Genomic DNA, 17,334 nt, shown 5'->3' on the forward strand with positions numbered 1-17,334 from the left:
ACAAACAAAAGACAGAAGAATTGGTCTAACTTTAACTCTATTGGAAAACCTAACAGAATAATAGATTTAATTACAAAACAGTCACTGTTCTAATACAACAACATCCCATAAACACACCCTTGACAATGGCAGATTCAGTAAAATGGATTTCGCATGTGCAATTTCGGCAAGAGAGCCCCAGATTTTAGATGTAACAGAAAAGGGAATAACGCCTACAGAATCAGCCTCTGACTTTGCAGTATTTTGCAGAACAGGAAGGTTCTATAACTTTTCCAATGTTATATTGTCAGAAGTGGAAAATACAAAATAAATCAGGTAGTGTTCCTATCTGTTGTTTACTAACTAAAACTAAAATTGTGCACTCTAAGGTCAAATAAGAACAGGATTAATGATAATCAAAAAGCTTATTAACGGTCACTGCTCAGGGTATAGACACAAAGAATGGTTATTTGTTCCACTTTAACAGGTCAATGCAATCCATGTCCGAAAGACCATAAATTATTGTTTTGAATCACTGTTGTGTTGATTAATGTAAATATAAAGCTATGTTAAACACCAAAGTTGAAAGGCAACATCAATTTGTTTATAAAATATTGGTAAAATGGATCAATTAAATGTAATGTAAAATGGGTCAATATGATGTAACCTATTCAAAAAAAGTTTGCTTGGTACCAAGAAAGCAATAAACACACAAATTACGTGGGAGTCTGGGCAGATCAAACATCAAGGCTACTAATAAATTTGAAAATAAAAATTTTTGTTCCTGGCCAGATTTTGTTCTCTTAGGACCCTCAATTAATAGTGCTTTCTCAAAGTCCATATAAGAATTGGAACATACAAGTCACAACTACGCTATCAGACCAGTTAATTCAAAGCCAATCTGTAGAAATTGTTGATTCATCGCCATCTGAAAATATATTATCTTCCTTCCGTCTTCTCTGGTTCAAGACAATCCAATCGGGGAAATATGCTTCTCAGAATATCCATCACAAAGTCCCCTCTGGATGTTTCAACAAGATCAACTCTCAATCTTGTAAACTCAACATATAGAATCTGTTGACAAAATATCACTTTTCACTGTTCCTTGGTAAATGTAACAGTAATAAATCAAATCTAAATTCCATTCCCCTTACAATAAGTGCCAAGATTCCATTTGCTTTCTGAATCCCTGGTTGTTTCTGCATGCTAACTTTTTGATATTCTTGCTCAGGACATCCAATTCTCTTTGTACTTCTGAGTTCTGCAACATTTCTCCATTTAAAAAATGCACTACTTTTTATTCTTACAACACTGAAAGGATTTTTTTTTATCAGGCTCGGCTTATATTCTCATTTGGCAAACTTTCACTCAGGAAACAAAACAAAATCTGTGGTGAAAAGGGTAACAGATCTTTAATATGTATTATGGACCAGACCAAATCCGTCTCAAAGATATCAAGGAGATCGCCTAGATCCTCACTTTCATCTTATTTAAAATGTAAGTGTAAGGTGCTGCGTTCCAAATATAATTTGACTGGTTACACTACTCAGCTTTAAGCAAAACACACTTTATTCTTACTGTATAGTTTAAATAAAAACAAACAAAAGACAGAAGAATTGGTCTAACTTTAACTCTATTGGAAAACCTAACAGAATAATAGATTTAATTACAAAACAGTCACTGTTCTAATACAACAACATTCCACAAACACACCCTTGACAATGGCAGATTCAGTAAAATGGATTTCGCATGTGCAATTTCGGGGGCAAGAGAACCCCAGATTTTAGATGTAACAGAAAAGGGAATAGCGGCTTCCGCATCCATCTTCTAGACCCCACCAATTTCTGAAAGCTAAACTAAAATCCTGGTTGTGTGTGAGCCTGACTTCACCTATTCATGTTTCTTCTATTGTTCCAATTTTTAAAAAGAAACCTAAGGGCTCACAAGCTACTTCCTTTATTAACTTGGAGGAGACAGCTTGATACCAACTGCTCAAAACCTCTTTTAAAACAAGGACAAAATACACCTCTTAAAGCCATAATATTTTCACATGCAAGATACAGTGTAAATATTATGCTGCTTGTAGCAATTTGATGCAAATGTCACACCCAGTAATTTCATTGGAAAAAGGGAGAAGAAGAAGAAAATGCAGAGAGTTGAATAAATATGGTGCAAGTTTTCTGTATCAGAGAATGAGGGAATGTCCTCAATCCACAGATCATGTGACACAAAGTCAGTTCAACAGAGGGTCTGATGAAGTTCACAATATTTTTATAATCTGCTGTTTACACTACCTGAATCAATCTGCCACGGTACAACTTTATGAACCCTTTACAACTATTGTTTCTTGGCTTTCTATTGAATTTAGCACTTGCCTCAAAAATCACTAAACTCTCAAAGGACCAGCTCAGATATTCTGATAGCTAGAGTCACTGTAGCAATGTAGTCTGGAATTACATGTCATGACAATGCTGTGTGGCTGACTTTGTGTGAATTGCCTGGGAAATTTAATTTCCTGATAGACAATTCCATTCGATCTGCTCAAGTACATGACACAAAACAAAGAGATATACACCAAACAGAATATTACCACCTTTCTGTCATGAAGAACTGCTCTCTAGAAACATACAACAAAACTTTAGAACAAACAACTGGGAAAGGTCTCAATACAGAAATACAAGCACAGGCTCACCCTTATAGTTTCGGACCCCATTCTAACTACTCAAGTGTGTTCTTAACTTGAATCATATTCTTATCGTTTCTTCTTTAATAATTGCTTCATCATTGCTATAAGTGTCTTCAGCTACAAACCTTAAGCTTTAATTTCCTTCCTAAACCTTTGTCTCCAAGCCTCTCTTTCTTCCTTTCAGACAGACATAATCTTGCATTTCTGATAACATCCTTTAGGGAGGGTTGGCTCCAAAAATCAACACAACCCTCCAAACAGATAAAGTATCGAAGTTCCAGATGCGAACGGAGAGTGACTACTCTTGACAACAAAACAGCACCCAAATAAGTGTTAATCAGGGAACAGTCTCAATTGGCTGGAATCATAGCTTTCAAGAAAAAAAAGACTTGTTCTTGGAGATCAAACTTCTCAGTTCCAAGGCATTACTGCAGGAGTTCCTCAGTGCAGTGTCTTAGGCCCAACAGCCTTCAGCTATTTCATTGCCGACCTTGCCTTGTGCATGGGATCGAAAGCAAAGTGATAACTGCATATTAGTTAAAAGGACAATGCTGAATACCATTTGTGACTCCTCAGATCCAGAAGCAGTCGGTGTCCAAATGCAGGCCTGAACAACATTCAGGCTTGGGCTGGTTAAGTGGGAATTCAGATTCCTATCACAGGAATGTTAAGGCAATGATAATCTCCAAAAAGAGTAAATCTAACCATAGTTTCTCGATGTCCAACGGCATTACCATTGCTGAATCCCCACCAAAGACATCCTCACCATTGATCAGAAAATGAACAGTGGTATAAATGGACAAGGGTGCAAGGGTAAATCAGAGGCTGGGAATTCTGTGGCGAAAAGCTAACCTCTTAACTCCAAAAAAGGTTCATCCATTGTCTATAAGGCACAAGTCAGGTGTGTGATGGAATACTCCCTACTTTGTCTGTAGGAATCCAGTCCCAGGAGTATTCAGGCAGTTTAATGCCATGCAGAATAAAGCATTCCACATGATGTGCACCCTTTCACCACAGGCACACAGCGGAAACATATATACAATATAGAAACTTACCAAGGCTAGTCTGACAGCATTTTCCAATCTCATGACCTTGAGCACCTAAAACAGAAATGGCAGGTGCACAGAAACATCATCACCTGGAAGACGTTTATCCAGAGCAAACACCAACTTCACTTGGAAATATGTCTCCTTTTCTTGGCACTGGGTTAAAAATCTAGAATTTGAGCTTCAATGACATGGCTGGATATATCAACAGCACATAGACTTCAGTGATTTACATAGTCGTTCATCAGCATCTTCAAGAGTAATTATGGATGAGCAAAAAATGCTGACCTTGCCAGCGACATCCATGTCCCACGATTGAATGGGGAGGCGATGGTCTAGTGGTAGTATTGCTAGACTGTTAATGTAGACACTCAGGCAATTTTTGGGAGACCCTGGTTTGAAACCCAACATGGTAAATGGTGGAATTTGCATTTAATAAAACAAAAATATGGAATTAAGAGTTTAACGATGACCCTAAAACTGTTGTCAATTGTCAGGAAAACCCATCAGATTTACTAGTAACCTTTAGGGAAGGAATCCACTGTCTTCACCTGGTCTGGCTTACATGTGACTCCAAAGTCTCAGCAATGTGGTTGATTCTTAACTGTTCCCTGGGCAAGTAAGAATGGACGATAAATGCTGGTCTAACCAGTGAAGCCCAAACTTCATGAATGAATAAAATAAATCTACCTTCTGAATGCCCGTATATCTTTATAGCATGGCTGTCAGAATTGTGAACTATATTTCAAATTTCCATACTAGTATAATCTCTCTGCTTTTTAAATCCATTCCTCTGAAAGTAATTGCTAGTTAGTCCTCAGCTTCAATTTTTTTTTGTTTTTATTAAACTCTGCTATTTTTATTGATTTGTTTTCTTGTAGTTCCATGTAGATTTTTATTTTCCAAGTGTATTGCATCAAAAAATATATATCTATATTGAAATGAAGTGACTTAATATATATTCACTCTGCAAGCTTACATAGTGTGATGATACTATGGCTTTAAAAAGTTGTATTTTGTCCTGATTTAGATATTAAAATGAACAGAGATTGAGACAGACCTGATGGGTGTTCTGCTTAAAACTAATAAAGTAAACAGCTTATTAGACCTTTTTTTTTTAAAAAAAAAAGTTGGAATAGAAACACCCAGAATTGTTGGGGTCAATAGAACCATTGAACCAGGATTTTAGTTTTAGCTTTCAGTAGCTGTTGGGATTGTGAAAGTTGTTGCATCTCTCTCTTTGCTACAGCTAAAAGCTTGCACTCTCTTTCTGCTGCTGAAACTTCATGTGAGTCAATCTATTTTACTAAATTTGTCTTTGTGGGATGTTACTGTATTGAAACAGATGCTGCCCATGTAGTTAAACAATCTACCATTCTGTTAAGTTTTCCAATAGAGTCAAGTTATTCCAATTCAGGGACCTAGGTTCAATCCCATGCTCAGGTGACTGTCTGTGTGGAGTTTGCACATTCTCCCCATGGCTGCTTGAGTTTCCTCTGGGTGCTCCGGTTTCCTCCCACAGTCCAAAGATGCGCACAGTGTCGGTGGATTGGCCATGCTAAATTGCCCTTAGTGTCCAGGGATGTGTAGTTTAGGAGGACTAGTCACAAGAAATGGAAGGTTACAGATCTTGCATAGGGGGGTGAGGGTGGGTGCTATGTTCTTTGGAAGGAAGGCTGGCATGGACTCGATGAACCAAATGGCCTGCTTCCACACTGTAGTGATTGTACGATTATTTTTTAACCATAGTGAATAAAGTGTGTTTTGCTTCAAGCTGGTAGTTTGACTAATAGAATTGCATCTGGAATGCAACGTGTGGCACTTACCGTTGAAATAAGAAAAAAAAAACTTCGGGTCTAGGCTTTACTTGACATGTTTTGAGGGGGATTTCTTTAGTCCATAACAATTGCTATATTCCTTCTCAGTACTGACAAAGCATGCTGATTTTGCATAATTTGCAATGTGGAAAATGTGTTTTTCATTCCAAAGTCAAAGGTGCCCTTTAAAGCCTACAGTATTTACAAAGCCTTTAGTCATCTTCCATAATATTCCCTTAAGAGGGCTTGGTATCAAAGTTGTTGAATAACTCTCCAATGAAGCAGTTACAAAATAAACGTGTTATTAAAATTTAAGTAATTGCTATTGTAACCTTTTCCAAGTCTCAGCTTTTCACTCGAAATTTTAACATCAGTATGAACATTATTCAAATTCAAAACCAAAATTGTGAAGAGTCGGCATTTCAATACACCAAACTGATTTATGAAATATGAATGCGCACTGTAATATTTTGCTGTACTTTAATTTGGAATGAAAGATTAAATTGTTAAAACTTTAAACTTCAAAATTGTTAAAACTTTTGGCGATGCTTTTTTTAAATTCCCAAAATAAATGCTTCAACAAGATGTGAAATAAAACATCATGAAAATGTTGTCAGTTCCAGAATAAAAAATAATTTAACTTTTAGCTAACTTAAAGTTGTAAAAGTTTGAGCCACAAAAAATAGAATAAAGTACATTAATTGAATAAAAAATGATCAAAATGTGTAAAAAATCTCACCTTACTATTAAGGCTGATGAAAAGGCTTTGTTTTCACCTTACTTGAAAATGTTTGATTGAACAGTTCTTTGTTCCTTGTTCTCCGTTCCTCTATAAGATACAAAAGTGGAAGTTGTAAATTATTACTTTTTGTAAAACAATCAATCCAGTTCTACTAAGAATTTTATGGCTATACTCAACATAATACAGGTAACGAAGTGGCACAGAATCTCTTTAAATGCCTAATTCAAATTCAGTTTTCACTGCTAAACTAAATTATTTCATGAACATTAAAAAATTATAATAAGGCTTCATAAGATGATAGTTTAGCAACACCTAGAACAATTGGATAAGTGTTTATAATTTTAAATTGCTTTTTGATAAAGTGGCGGACTTTAATGTATAACTTTCAATTTGGCGCACAATTTGGCACAAGATTATTTGCATTAGACTACAAGAAATGCAAGACAGAGGAAAAGATCTGTCACATTAAAAAACAGGAAAATTGGTAAACTTTTGTATTTAATACTCAAAGTAGCTACACACAATTCAGGAAGGTGCATTTACTACCAGAGATTCAACAAAAACTGAAAATACAAAGTGTGCAATTTTAAAGAAGCGGTTCAGGTGTTTACCTTGGTTAACTTAATTTAAAATTAACTACCATATGCTTGTTGAATAACTGATAGCTTTGGTTTTTGAAAATTGGAAGCACCAACCAACTTCATTTTGGATGGCTCCACATGTCATATTTTGTCACCAGGATGCCAAACACCATTGTATGTATAAGCGACTCAATCTTTCAGAATTGGTACAATTAGACTTATTTTCAAGAATTAACACAGAACTTAACCTAGAATGAAAATGAAGTTAAATCTAATACACTTGCCAAATAGAAAAAAAAAAATTTTTGAATTTATTGCTAAAAATAACTATTGTTGACTTGAAAACTACCTACCATGTTTAACTGAAGGAGGCCAGGTGTCACAATTTCTAGTTTAAAAAAAAATCAGGCACAGCAGTCAGTTGACAGCGTCCTGATTAAATGTCAAATGAGCATGCCAAAAATAACTCAGTGTTTGTGCCAAATGCAGAAATATATACCCTCTTATTTGTCACAAGCATTTAAAATGTTGTTCCTATAGTTGGAAGTAACACAGAAGTGAATTAGAGATTCACTGTAACATAACAATATGTCGCTATGACACATGAGTTCTATGGAACAAGTATAGCAAAGAAAAATGTAGTCGTTAATCAGTTGCACAACATATACTGCTTGGCCCTGACATAGGCATTGCAAATAATTCTGCTTTTGCTGGTTCTTTTTGGTGCTCCTCTGGTCTCTAAATCCACATTCTTTTGTTTTTATGATGTCAGTCCATTCTTAGAGTTGCTCATGTCTAGACATGCTGGCACACAGACCCAACTTGAGAGATGCCTGCTTTGTGTTGAAAACCTGAATTTCTTCTACCTGACCAAATATCATCCACGTTATTCATGCTACTTCCGCTTCAGAAAAAGACTTCAACCCAACCTGTCTTCTACTGCTAATCTCTGCTTGACAATATTAAGGATCATCATGTCTCCCACTCAGCCAAATCTTCACCTGGTTCTACAAGGCAAAGACACCTCACAGTTGTTTTCTTCACAACTCAAAGCCCACTCAAACCCAATTCCCAAACTTGACATATTAACTAAGTGGTAACAGTTCAGATTTCTTTGCTTCTACTGTTGAGATGACCCATTCAACCACTCAGCCATGGTGAAACCACCAATTCACAAAGTGCAAATTGATTGTAGTGTAGTTTCATGGGAATTCCCAATGTGGAGCAGCAATATGTTATAAAGCTGTCTTCTGGCAAGATGGTGGTGGAATTTGAGCCCAGGGCTCATCTGCCCCATCTGCTATTTTTAGTTTTGTTTCTCCTCGATCCCCATTTCTCGTTTTGTTTTGCTTTTCTCATGTCTTTTATTTCACTTATCTCTTGTTGAAAACTCAGACATGGTGACAGCATTGGCAGTGGCTAGTAAGCCTAGCACAGACTCGTGGAGATGGCGCGTTTGGATTCCCGGCTTCTGCATCGACGAGGCAGTCCTGGTGCTGACTCATGGCTACTGTGTTGGAGGGGAGTTTGCGTTTTCAGTGGTGTATGTGCCCAGCGCAGATTCATAGAGGTGGTGGCAGAAGAGAGTTTAGGCCCAGTACAAGACCCAGTAGCATGGCAGAACCTGCATGGATGAGATGGGCCCCGAAGTGAACTCATGGCAATGGCAGATTCAAGTTTAGGCTGGTGCGGTACCCAGCGGCATTGATGATGTCTGCAATGGCATGGTCCAGCGAGGACTCAGTGGTGATGGCATCGGTGGAGGGAAGATGGTGCCAAAAATTGGTGATTTCAGTTTCAGCCACAGAGACGTGGCGAAGGGGACTCATGCCTGATCACCAGGTCAATAGCACTTAACAAGAAGGACTGTAAAGTTGAACACTTTCTTTATTTTCTTCCTTTATACATGATGCTTTGGTTTATTTTTGCGTTTTTAAGATGATACTGGAGAATGGCAACTTCATAAAACACCTTTCACTGTATTTTGTAACATAATACAATTGACAATAAATAAATAAAACACCTTATTTAGTTAAAAAGGACTCACAGACATCCAATCAGGAAATGACAAATATAATAATCAAACCTCCTCTTAATCTTTTCATTAAAGTGAAACAAATATTGGGAAATTTAAATGGGAATTAGGTATTTGAAATATCATGAACAATCTGTAAATGTGCTTTAAAAAGAACAATAACTGTTATCATGGAGATATTTAACAAACTTTGGCAACCATAACTCTTTTTAACTCTTTACTGTTTTTAGCAGGAGCTATGCTGTGATTATTCCTAGCTCTACCGCCAAGGACAGCTGTAATAAGTAGATCGGTGAGCATGAGGACAAAGGAGGAGGTTTTCCTCTCATGTCTGGTCCCTTACCATCTGCCCTACAAAAAAAAGTCAGGCAGCTGTGCCTATAGAATTCCTTCAGTATTAGTCCTACTTAACTATTCTTGGTGAAGCTGTTTACATGCTCACTTTTGATTTGACATCATGAGATGTCATGGGATCCAGTGGTAAGGCTGAGGACACCCAGACCAACTCCTTCCCGACTTTACATCACTATGCTGCTTCCTCTGGTGGATATGTCCTGACACTGATTTAAGGCATATTTAGGGTGCTAGTGGGGTCTGGTACATTGGCTGTAAGTTTCTAAGAGTGTGGCTTTACCAGTCTATTGCTCAACTAGTCTATGGGACAGAACTTCCAAATTCTGGGACAAGCCAAGTCAGGAGGACTTTCAGACTTGACAAGGCTGACTTTGCTGTTGTCATTTTTGGAGCCTTGGTTGATGCTGGGTTATACATTTAGCTTCATTCCTTTTACACTTTCGAGCATTTTGATATAACGGAGCGGATTGTTCAGCCATTTCAGTGGACATTTAACAGTGGAACTGGAGTCACAAGTAGGCCAGATGAGGGAATGTAATCAGCCCTCCTTACCTTAAGTAAATTAGTAAACCAGATAGGTTTTTGCTGACACTTGACAATAGCTGCACGGTCACCATTTGAATAGATTTTAATTCCAAAAGTATTAATTCAATTTAAACCCCATCAATTGCCATGATGGGCATTCAAGAACGAAAGAGTTATTAGGGGAACTGCAACAACTATTGGGGTATATAATCCTCAATGTCACTAGGAAGCCCTTTACTGGAGCCATTCTAAAGCGGCTCCATGAATCAGCCAACAAAATATACCAAGAGAAATTTTAAAAAAGCAAAATATTCCATATACTGGAAATCTGAAGAAACAATGCAGCTTCCGAGTAGGTTGATGCAAAGTAAATATGATCTTCCTTGTCAGCTTTAAGAGAAGTGCAGAGAGCCATAAACTTCACTCTACCTTGCTTTTGGAAATTTTCATGAAATTATTTGACACTTTGTCCAGACCTCTACTAGACACTAGAGAAAATTGATTTCTCTCTCAAGGTATGTAGTTTCATACCATCCCTCCATGGCACCATTCAGTTTGCTAGCTCCACTTTGGATTGCTTTTTGATCAAGGATGTGGTGAAACATGGCTGTGGTTTGGACACTAGCCTATTTTGTATCTTTTCATTTGCCCACTGGACCTTTACTTTCCCTGCCAATACACCTCCACAAGCAGGCAGTAAACTTTTCAACTTATCAACACTGAAAAATCAAGAAATATCCTGAATCAGGAAATTTCAGAATGCTGCTGTTGCACCCAAACAAAAGACCAACTTGAAGCTCTTGAATCATATTCTCTAGTTTGCGTCAAGTGCTCCCTCAAATTCCAGACAAATATCCATATCAAGACATCCAATATCAAGAGAAATTTATGTACCTAAATTCACTCTGGTCATTGGCCAATTCTCTGCTGATTTGGTTGAGCAAATCTAGCTTATGGCTACTGTTAATATTTAAAGAGATGATGGTTAATTCCAGAAACATTGCTGTTGTAAAGGTAAAGGTAACATAATTAAAATGCTAGGCTTTTGCCAATGGCAGAATATCAAAAGAAATAGCAATTTACAGGGTTACAGGAATGTTGAATAGAATCAGAATAGAAGAGATATACCTGCAAAATAGCAAGTGGGTTTACTTAGTTGTACAAATTTTAAGTGTGGGATAATTAGCTTTGAAGATTTGTTTTAGGATATCCAAGAGCAGGCTACTATCAGGAGATTGGTAGAGTTTAGAAAGGATTGCCAATTTATCTGAGTTTGTCGGGAAGAAATATTTAGCTGCAGTTTGGATGTTGTGTGAAATGGAGCTCACAGAGTGAACAAAGAATAGTCCAGCACAGGCATTGGCCCTTTGGCCCACCAAGACTGCGTTGACACATGATGCCTTTCAAAACTAAAAACCTTTCACCTTTATGCGGTCTGTATCCCTCCATTTCCTGCTTATTCATGCATTTGCCAAGATGCCTCTTAAATGTTGTTAATGTATCTGCCTCCACCACCTCCTCTAGCAGTGCAGACCAGGCACTTACCATCCTTTTTGTAAAAAATTTGCCCCTCTCATCTTGCTTAAAATTATTTCCTTTTACTTTAAACTTTTGTCCCCATGCAATTCACATTTCTTCCCTGGGAAGGAGATAACGGCTAAAAATTAGAAATCAGAAAATAAAAGAAAGAGTCAAAACAAGGAAAAGTTTCAATTCTAAAAAGAGAAATGTGAACATTTGAACTGGATAGAGAAAGCTTTCAATTATGTAGAGAGCTTGACTGAAAAATTGGAGAATGACTTAGAAAGAAGTCCTCTAGTTTTGATTTGGCAGGGATATTACTACAGTGCCTAAAGTCAGTTGAGGATGGGGTTGAATACATTGTTATGAGTCTGCAGTTGTCAAGAGACAACTGGGCTATTTTCTTGTGGGGTACGTTTGTAGGAAAAGTTTCAGAGATATACACATCTCTTGCAGATAAACAGTCTGGTGATGACAATACAGTACTTATGATACTTGCTTATGAGTTAGACAGAAATTGAAGTGGGTACCATAGTTTACAAAGGATGGAAAGGCATGTAAGTAGAGAGACTAATTCTTCTGTATTTTATAAACGTGTTCTGTAATTTAGTGGTTTTACCATGTGTCAAGCATCTCTAAGCCAGCAACCCTGAAATTGCTTGCAAATTTCCTCTCTGTCCAAAAATCTTTTTAATTTCCCACATACATTGTTGAGCTGTGCTCTCCTCCCATTAGGTCCCTTTTATAGCAATGAGGCGAAGGGGGAGGATGTCAGATTTGCAAACAAAGAGAAAAACTGAAACTGAAATGGTAATTGGAATCATCTTTAAGTAATATTACCTGCAGATAGGCAAATTTGACCGACCTTGCTTATTCTTGTGGAGTGCACAAAACTGGTACCTACAGGTGTTGTGGCTTCCAGTAACCCCTTCCCCTGCTCCTACAGTCTCTCAGTTTTGTCTCCAGTATCCCTGCAAGAGTCAGTCAAACTGCCAGAGTGGGTGCAGAAAAGAATCACAAGATGGTTCTAAGAATGAAGAATATCAACTACTCAGATTGGAAAAGTTGGCAAGTTCTTTACTGACAATTATAATGATTCCTTTAGACTCAAAAATGAGATGATTTATATCGTTATGCATTCTTGTAATTTTGAATATTTGATCGATACACAATTACATTTTATAAGACTAATGCCTACACTGGCTGAGGTTATCATGAGAACTCTCATTTCAATCTCTCCCCCCCGAGGCTTACAGACCCTCAGGTTAAACCACCACCAGTTGTCTCTCGCTAATGAGAGAACAGCTCCATGCTCTTCTGAGACTATAATGACTTTTTTTAAAAAAGAGCATTCTAATTTCTGATGCTGCCTTTGTCTTGCATTGTTATCAGCTTTGTCACTCAAATAATTTTTCAATTTTTTTCCATTTCTCATTACATCATTTTCATTATTAATTACCCAGCTGTAACTTTGTCACATTTTGAATATTAGTACTTTGCAACATGCAAATTCAGAAGCTCAGTTGGTGGTTGAAGAAGATGCCAGGATTGTAAACAGTCTGGTTCAGGCTGAAGCAGTGGCCGAGAGATATGGAATTTGTGGTACAGGCCACAGTTGTTTCCGTGTTTAACTTAAAAAAAACCTGAAATCATACGCAAAATTGAATTTCAATCAAGCAACCTGGAAACACAGATGCAATGAAGGAAAGATATTGCTGGGTATCATCAGAAGCTTACCTAAAGTCGGTGGATGCAATCATTAAACAACAAAATACAAACGTAAAAAAGAATCAGGGATTCATGGAGACTTGAGGAATTAGGAGAAAAATTAGTTATTATGAGGTGGGAAATAATGAAACCAAGCAGGATACCCCTCAGAGCTGTATATTAGATAGGAACTGCACTGAAAGGATAACGTGGCTGACCATGCCAAGCATGAAAAAGATTAATATACCATGCTCACCATCGTAGACTCTGATTAAGTTGCCTGTGTTGCTACAGGAACGTAAACCTGAATTGACAGATTCAAATCACCAAGGAGACACAGGGAGAGAAAAACTTAAGAATGGATATGGGTGATGACATTTACATGAAGTGTTAAGAGGAAATGGAAGCCACAGACAGTGATGGAGCTTGGTGTTTTGAGAGAGGAATAGAAATGGGTCTAACAATAGAGGCTATGAAGGGATGAGTAAACCATTTGCAATGTCAGCAAACAGGGAGATTGGAAGTGAAGTTGCGTGGTTGGATTATGTGGAACGAGATGAGAGGAGCAGTTGGAGTCCTGGGAAAGATATGCCCAGCGAGTTGACGTATAATGGAAAATGAAAGAAAAACCAGAGAAAGACATACATTAGTGAAACCTTTGTCTAAGCAGGCAATGAGAAACTGTAGAGGGGACTACTGGGTATAGCATTAAGAGCTTGCATGGAGAGAAATTTGTTAGGTGTTAATTTTCTTATTCAGTATGAGGATGTACCTATGAGAGATGCAACAAAACTTGACCTTCTCTTGGGAAGTAAAGCAGGGCAAGTGACTGGCATGTCAGTGGAGGAGCACTTTGGGTTCAGTGATCATAATTCTACTAGTTTTAAAATATGGAAAAGGATAAACCTGATCTAAAAATTAAAGTTTTAAATTGGAGTAAGGCCAATTTTGATGGTATTAGGCAAGAACTTTCAAAAGTTGACTTTAGGGAGGCTATACACAAGTAAAGGGATGGCTGAAAAGTGGGAGGTTGTTGAAGATGAGATAATGCAAGTCCAAAGGCAGGATATCCTGCTATCGTGAAGGGCAAGGCTGGTAGTATAGGAAATGCTGGATGACTAGAGAAATTAAGGCTCTGGTCAAGAAAAAGGAAGAGTATGTGTATGGTATATACAGCAGGGATTGAGTGAATCCCTCAAGGAGGAGAAGGGCAGTAGGAGTATACTGAAGTGGGAATTCAGGATAGCAAAAAGGGGACATGCATTGGATTCTCCTTAACCCAGCTTGCTAAAGCCAAAGAGATTCTACAAATATATTAAGGGCAAAAGAGAACAAGGTCAACAAGGCTGTCTACGGTGGAACTGCAGGAGATAGGGGAGATGCTAAATTAGTATTATGCATCAGTATTTGCTGTGGAGAAGGATATGGAAGCCAGAGAACTTGGAGAAATAAATAGTGGTATTAATGATACAAGTGTTCACATTACAGAGGTGGTGGTGTTGGAGGTCTTAAAACGCATAAAGGTCGACAAATCCCCAAGATCTGATCAAGTGTATCCCAGAATCAGTGCTGGGACCACTACTTTCATCATTCATATAAATGATTTGAATTTCGAAGAAATGGTTAGTAAGTTTGCAAATACACCAAAATTGGTGGTGTAGTGGACAGTGAAGATTATATCAGAGTAGAATGGAACCTTGATCAGATGGGCCAATGGGCTGAAGATTGGCAGATGAAATTTAATTTAGATAAATGTGCGGTGTTGCATTTTGGTAAGGCAAATCAGGGCAGTACATAGACGCTGATGAACAGAGCGACCTTGGGGTGCACATTCATAGTTTCTTGAAAGTGAAGTCATAGGTCGACAGGGTTGTGAAGACAATATTTGGTATGCTTAGCTTTATTGCTCAGTCAGTGTATAGTGTATGGAGTTGGGATGTCAGGTTATGGCAGTACAGAACATTGATTAGGCCACTTTTGGAATAATGAATTCAATTCTGATCTTGCTCCTACAGAAGCGATGTTGCCAGGGTTGAAGGGCTTGAGCTATAGGGAGAGGGGGAATTGGCTGGGGCGACTTTCTCTGGAGCATCGGAAGCTGAGCAGTGACTTTATAGGCATTTATAAAATTATGAAGGTATGGATAGTGTCTTTTTCCTTGGGAAGTTCAAAATTGGAGGGCGTAGGTTTAAGATGAGAAGGGAAAGATTTAAAAGGGACTTTTGTTACAATGGGGGTGGTGCATGTATGAAATGAGCTGCCAGAGAAAGTGGAAGAGGCTGGTGCAATTGCAACATTTAAAAGGCATCTGGATGGGTACTTGAAAAGGAAGGGTTTAGAGTGATATAGGCCAAATGCTGGTAAATGGGACTAGATTTATTTAAGGTATGTGGTTGGCATGGACAGATTGGACTGAAGGATCTGTTTTTGTGCTGTACAACTCTATGACTCTAACTAGATTAGAGTGGTGCTGGAAAAACACTGATCTGAAAAATGTGTTGCTGGAAAAGCGCAGCAGGTCAGACAGCATCCAAGGAGCAGGAGAATCGATGTTTTGGGCATAAGCCCTTCTTCAGGAATGAGGAGGGTGTGCCAAGCAGGCTAAGATAAAAGGTAGGGAGGAGGGACTTGGGGGAGGGGCATTGGGAATGCAATAGGTGGAAGGAGGTTAAGGTGAGGGTGATAGGCCGGAGAGAGGGTGGGGGCAGAGAAGTCGGGAAGAAGATTGCAGGTCAAGAAGGCAGTGCTGAGTCTGAGGGTTGGGACTGAGATAAAGTGGGGGGGGAGGGGAAATGAGGAAGCTGGAGAAATCTGCATTCATCCCTTGTGGTTAGCCTGCTTGGCATACCCTCCTCATTCCTGAAGAAGGGCTTATGCCCGAAACGTCGATTCTCCTGCTCCTTGGATGCTGCCTGACCTGCTGCGCTTTTCCAGCAACACATTTTTCAGCACTGATCTCCAGCATCTGCAGTCCTCACTTTCTCCTAGCTGGAAAAACACAGCAGGTCAGGCATCATCCGAGGAGCAGGGTACTTGAAAAGGAAGGGTTTAGAGTGATATAGGCCAAATGCTGGTAAATGGGACTAGATTTATTTAAGGTATGTGGTTGGCATGGACAGATTGGACTGAAGGATCTGTTTTTGTGCTGTACAACTCTATGACTCTAACTAGATTAGAGTGGTGCTGGAAAAACACTGATCTGAAAAATGTGTTGCTGGAAAAGCGCAGCAGGTCAGGCAGCATCCAAGGAGCAGGAGAATCGATGTTTTGGGCATAAGCCCTTCTTCAGGAATGAGGAGGGTGTGCCAAGCAGGCTAAGATAAAAGGTAGGGAGGAGGGACTTGGGGGAGGGGCATTGGGAATGCAATAGGTGGAAGGAGGTTAAGGTGAGGGTGATAGGCCGGAGAGAGGGTGGGGGCAGAGAAGTCGGGAAGAAGATTGCAGGTCAAGAAGGCAGTGCTGAGTCTGAGGGTTGGGACTGAGATAAAGTGGGGGGGAGGGGAAATGAGGAAGCTGGAGAAATCTGCATTCATCCCTTGTGGTTAGCCTGCTTGGCATACGTCAATTTTCCTGCTTCTCGGATGCTGCCTGACCTGCTGTGCTTTTCCAGCACTACTCTAATCTAGACTCTGGTTTCCAGCATCTGCAGTCCTTGCTTTTACCTCTATGACTCTAACTGCCAACTTGTCAACCATTTTGATTTTATTAAGGTGTATAAATAATGACAATTTTCGGTACAATCTATTTTAATATCTAAACTAGATATTATAACAGCACCCCATTTCCCCTTTATTACAACTTAACATAACTGAATTAATAACTGGATACATGTCAATCAAATCAAGTTACTGTTTTCAGGCTGTGGTACTCCATAGCCGATTAGATATTTTAGACAGCATGGCAAGACCAGATCACTTTCCAGATGAAACTTTCAAATCCTGTTTTTATATTAAAGCAATAAGTTCAAAATAGATAATCCAGAAGTTGATCTCTCTGTACGTGTAAACATAATATTATTGTGACCTAGTTCAATCCCTTCAAATGGAATCTGAGAAATTCCTGGAAGCCAACTATTATTATTACTGGGAAGTTGAAGTTGTATGCAGAAATCCCCATATTAAGAAGAAATGCAGTTTGGAATGCATAAGTCAATTCAAATTTTCTTAAACCTTCTCAGTTGCACCTACAACTATAACCCTCAGCTTCACATTTAAATATGGAGCTGAAAAATTGCTTCATATCAAATGACCTCAAAGTAGTTTTGTAGTTCTGGAAATTTCATTCTGGTTGAGGCTTTAAGACCTTTCTGCACATATGCTATAATCAGGAATGAGACTGTTC

General features: G+C 38.6%; 1 protein-coding gene across 3 annotated transcripts in view; it reads right to left on the reverse strand.

Moving 5' to 3' along the window:
* The window catches only part of LOC122556735 (uncharacterized protein KIAA0232-like), a 75,157-nt gene that overhangs the window by 20,837 nt on the left and 36,986 nt on the right, over window positions 1-17,334 (reverse strand). For all 3 annotated transcript variants that reach the window (XM_043703830.2, XM_043703828.2, XM_087995441.1), the window contains one exon: window positions 6,268-6,357. The gene's annotated coding sequence lies outside the window, so the exon portion shown is untranslated. The remainder of the gene's footprint in view (window positions 1-6,267; window positions 6,358-17,334) is intronic.

The sequence above is a fragment of the Chiloscyllium plagiosum genome, unplaced genomic scaffold (genome assembly GCF_037043375.1).
Source record: "Chiloscyllium plagiosum isolate Xiang-an unplaced genomic scaffold, Cpla_swu_hap1 HiC_scaffold_16, whole genome shotgun sequence".
NCBI classification, from domain to species: Eukaryota; Metazoa; Chordata; class Chondrichthyes; order Orectolobiformes; family Hemiscylliidae; genus Chiloscyllium; species Chiloscyllium plagiosum.